The sequence below is a fragment of the Anopheles ziemanni genome (assembly GCF_943734765.1).
Source record: "Anopheles ziemanni chromosome X unlocalized genomic scaffold, idAnoZiCoDA_A2_x.2 X_unloc_83, whole genome shotgun sequence".
NCBI classification, from domain to species: Eukaryota; Metazoa; Arthropoda; class Insecta; order Diptera; family Culicidae; genus Anopheles; species Anopheles ziemanni.
This window is the reverse complement of record NW_026689854.1, coordinates 95,001-100,217: the sequence shown is the minus strand read 5'-3', so window position 1 is coordinate 100,217 and position 5,217 is coordinate 95,001.

The window sequence follows — 5,217 nt, the reverse complement described above, 5'->3', positions numbered from 1 at the left end:
TTGCTATATGTTTCACTAATAGCTTCGGCCATGGACAAGCTGATATTCTGTTTGTATTTTTGCTTGATAGTCCCACTCAAGACCATTCCAAAACACACCGCAACTTGTCGCTCGGTGGCAAACTGACCGAGTTATAATTCATGAAAGATACCTCAACTTGGTACACCATGTGGTCGGCCCAAACCATATACCGACCAAACGACCGACTTGGAGCACCCTGACCGGGTTGCCCCCATATAATGAAAGTTGCGTCTCTACACGCCCAACTTATGAATATTCTACGCCAAGTCGCTATCTCTTACCGGTAAGCCGGTATTCACCTTCCAAGGGTGATTTTGGTCAAGTGCCATTTCCTGCGACTTGGTCCCCGAATTGGACCATCATCACCTAATATCTCCGTGGTCTTTCAACTCAGCCTCATAAAACTTTCAGGGTAGATAGGTCCCCCAAGACCTTTCCAACGGTGAGCCGTTTGCCTCGCTCGGCCATCTACAGCCGAAGTTATTAATGGTACTTGGTACCTTACCCTGTTTTTTCCATACTTGTTCGTACTTGGGTACAAACTTTGGATCGCCCATATCTCCACTTTGGAGGCCAGCCAGCACCTTGGCCCCATATACTTTTTTGTTGGTGATACCATGCACCAAATATAATTGTTCTACGCAAGCTTGCTATCTCTTCTCCAACTTGCGGTTATTTTTGACTCAAGTCCCATTTCCATAGTTTTTGGTACCAATTTGCTCTATGTTTCGCTAATAGCTTCGCCCAAGGACTTTGTGATTTTTTGTTCGCATTTTTCCTAAATAGTCCCACTCAAGACTATTCCAAATCACACCTTAGCTTGTCGCTCAGTGCCATACAGCCAGAGTTTTAATTCATGAAAGGTACATCACCTTGGTACACCACGTGGTCGGTCCAAACCATCAACCAACCATATGACCGACTTCGAGTCGAGCTAGCGGCTAGGCTCAATATAATGAAATGCGTGTCTTGATGCGGGCTACTGACGGTCTGAACAATGTAGCTCGCTAGCTCGTCTCTAAACTTGTGTTTTGGTCGAATATTGGGTGTTCATGTACCACTTCGGGTAACATGGACTTTGGTGCAACTTTACCACTTGTGCACTTAATAACTTCCCGGTCATTCAAGTCTTTGCCTTCATACTTTCAGGGTAGTTAGGTCTCGTCGAGACCTTTCCATACATATGCCAAACTCATCGATCGGACATCTATAGCCCGAGTTATTCGCGGTACACCGTACCTTACCCTGTTTTTTCCTCAATTGGGTACAAACCTTGGAACACCCATATCGCCCCTTTAGAGACTAGCTGGCACGTTGGCCTCATATAATGATAAGTGCACCTCAACTAGGGCTACTGACGGTCAGAACATTTCAACTTGCTAGCTCGGGCCCACACTTGTGTTTTTCTCGAATATATGGTTCAAGTGTGCCACTTTGGGCACTTTTGGACATTTTGTCCCCACACAACTTTCTTGCCTTGGTAGATAGGGTCTTGTGATCTTGTGCAAAAAGATGCACCAAGATAAAGTCTAACTTTCGTTCTTGTACCGCAAAGCGCTATCTCAAACACCCGAGGAGATAGAAAGTGATTATGTTCGGTATATCGGTCTTCCATGGCCTACTATGGTAAACCCCTGCAGGTATGCAACCGAAGGTGCTTGGTACATGTATTTGGTGCAATATCGGTGCAAAGTAGGTGTTTCCTTGATCGGGCTATAACTTTCTTGGTTGATGTTGGATTGCTTTGCGGTCTTCGGGGGATAGTTAGGGAACATGTTGGCCAACATTTCCTTATTCCTCAGCCTGGCCGTACCTCTTACCGTCTAGGCGGTATACATGCTCTAAGTTGGAACTTGTGTTCCTTTGGGTAACTTCTCTGACTTTGACGCTTAATAACTTTCGTTCATATGCAGTCTAAGCTCTGCAACTCTCAGGAAAGCTAGTACTACTCATTTCCTTTCCACATCAGTCTTTGGCTTGTCGATCCGATGTCTACAGCCTTACTTATTCACGTTCTCTGTGAAGGTAGGTTTTTGCCCATTTTCCAGTTCATGTGGTAACATTCCCAGACTTTGCCGGCTTTCTCTTCATGTGGTAATGGTAACTTGCTTGCTCATGTGGTAACTTGGAAGTGTATTTCTGACAGACCCAATCTGGGACTTAGCCGATTTTTCTCTGCATATTATATGGATCCATCACTAGGCCATCTTGCTTGCTCATGTGGTAACTTGGAAGTGTATTTCTGACAGACCCATTCTGGGACTTAGCCGATTTTTCTCTTCATATCATATGGATCCATCACTAGGCCATCTTGCTTGCTTGTGTGGTAACTTGATAGTGTATGTCTGACAGACCCAATCTGGGACTTAGCCGATTTTTCTCTTCATATCATATGGATCCATCACTAGGCCATCTTGCTTGCTTGTGTGGTAACTTGGAAGTGTATTTCTGACAGACCCAATCTGGGACTTAGCCGATTTTTCTCTTCATATTATATGGATCCTGGACTTAGCCGATTTTTCTCTTCATATCATATGGATCCATCACTAGGCCATCTTGCTTGCTTGTGTGGTAACTTGGAAGTGTATTTCTGACAGACCCAATCTGGGACTTAGCCGATTTTTCTCTTCATATCATATGGATCCATCACTAGGCCATCTTGCTTGCTTGTGTGGTAACTTGGAAGTGTATTTCTGACAGACCCAATCTGGGACTTAGCCGATTTTTCTCTTCATATTATATGGATCCATCACTAGGCCATCTTGCTTGCTTGTGTGGTAACTTGGAAGTGTATTTCTGACAGACCCAATCTGGGACTTAGCCGATTTTTCTCTTCATATCATATGGATCCATCACTAGGCCATCTTGCTTGCTTGTGTGGTAACTTGGAAGTGTATTTCTGACAGACCCAATCTGGGACTTAGCCGATTTTTCTCTTCATATTATATGGATCCTGGACTTAGCCGATTTTTCTCTTCATATCATATGGATCCATCACTAGACCATCTTGCTTGCTTGTGTGGTAACTTGGAAGTGTATTTCTGACAGACCCAATCTGGGACTTAGCCAATTTTTCTCTTCATGTCATATGGATCCTTCACACGGCCTTCTTGCTTGCTTGTGTGGTAACTTGAAAGTGTATGTCTGACAGACCCAATCTGGGACTTAGCCGATTTTTCTCATCATATTATATGGATCCTGGACTTAGCCGATTTTTAGGTTATTATATATGGATCCTGGACTTAGCCGATTTTTCTCTTCATATAATATGGATCCTGGACTTAGCCGATTATTAGGTTATTATATATGGATCCTGGACTTAGCCGATTTTTCTCTTCATATAATATGGATCCGGGACTTAGCCGATTTTTCCCTTCATATAATATGGATCCGGGACTTAGCCGATTTTTCTGTTCATATAATATGGATCCTGGACTTAGCCAATTTTTCTCTTCATGTGGTAACGTATGCCAATCGCTCACAAGTAATGGGATAAGGGTACTTGTGTTCTTCCATCTTCTAAGTCCCGCACGGGGACATCGTGATCGCCCCAAGTCCGGAATAGCGCCAAGTCAAGCCCCACGGTGGCCGTGCAGGACCTGTTAGCGGCGGCCCCACTGACAGCACTAATCCGGACTTAGAAATTATATCTTTCTAATCGAACACCACACACGCAACACCACCATACCACCATCTCCTTGCAAGTACCTAAGTACCCGCAACTCCATGGTGAAGGCAATGTCACTCCATCACCAACCTCTTTGCATTGCAAGCACTTGCGTACCTACAACACTCCGAAGAAGGCAACGGCGCGCGATGCTCGACTCCACACACCTCACCACACCACACCACCGATGGCCAGCCAGCCAGCCAGCCCAGCTAAGGGCTAACCCACCAACCAACCACCAATGGCCTAGGCCAGCCGGATCCCACCTTCAAGTCCAAGCACAGCCAAGTGCAAGTACCGCCAAGTGTTCACCAACCAACCATCACACCAGGTCAGCCGGCCAGTACCCACCTTCAAGTGCCATTACCCTCGGGTGCAAGCCCAATCAAGTGTTAACCAACCAACCCGGCCAAGGCAGCCAACAGGCCGGCACCCTACAGCACCGACCCGCCATCACCACCTCAACCGTTGACCATGCAAGTGGCCTCGGACAACAGGTGACACCCGAAGTACATCCGAAGAACGTATATCAAGTGTTTGCTCACCAAGTCCTCAACCAACCCCAAGTACCCGGAGGTACCCAGAGTGTTGGATCCGCCAACCCGTCCCGGCACTCCAAGTCCTTGCGAACCCAAAGTGTTTGCCCGGTAGGGCCATTGTATCACAACGCTTGCGACCATGCAAGTGGCCTCGAACAAGGTGACAGGGGTATCTTCACCAAGTTCTCAACCAACCCCAAGTACCCGGAGGTACCCAGAGTGTTGGGTCCGCCAACCACTACCAGCACTCCAAGTCCTCGCGAACATAAAGTGTTTGCCCGGTAGGGCCATTAGACCACAACGCTTGCTAACCATGCAAGTGGTCTCGGACAACAGGTGACACCCGAAGTACATCCGGAGAGTGTACAACAAGTGTTTGTTCACCAAGTCCTCAACCAACCCCAAGTACCCGGAGGTACCCAGAGTGTTGGATCCGCCAACCCGTCCCGGCACTCCAAGTCCTTGCGAACCCAAAGTGTTTGCCCGGTAGGGCCATTGAATCACAACGCTTGCTAACCATGCAAGTGGTCTCGGACAACAGGTGACACCCGAAGTACATCCGGAGAGTGTATATCAAGTGTTTGTTCACCAAGTCCTCAACCAACCCCAAGTACCCGGAGGTACCCAGAGTGTTGGATCCGCCAACCCGTCCCGGCACTCTAAGTCCTTGCGAACCCAAAGTGTTTGCCCGGTTGGGCCATTAGATCACAACGCTTGCTAACCATGCAAGTGGTTGGAGTATAGGTGATACTGACATACCACCGAGATGGTACATCTAGTATTGGGTCACCAAAACCAAACCAACCCCAAGTATCAACCCGGCATACTCAGAGTGATGGATCCGCCAACCCGTCCCGGCACTCCAAGTCCTTGACGAACCGAAAGTGTTTGCCCGGTAAGGCCATTAGATCACAACGCTTGCTACCCCACGGCGAGCTAAACATGCAAGTGGTCTTAGGCAACAGGTGACACCCGAAATTCATCCGAAGA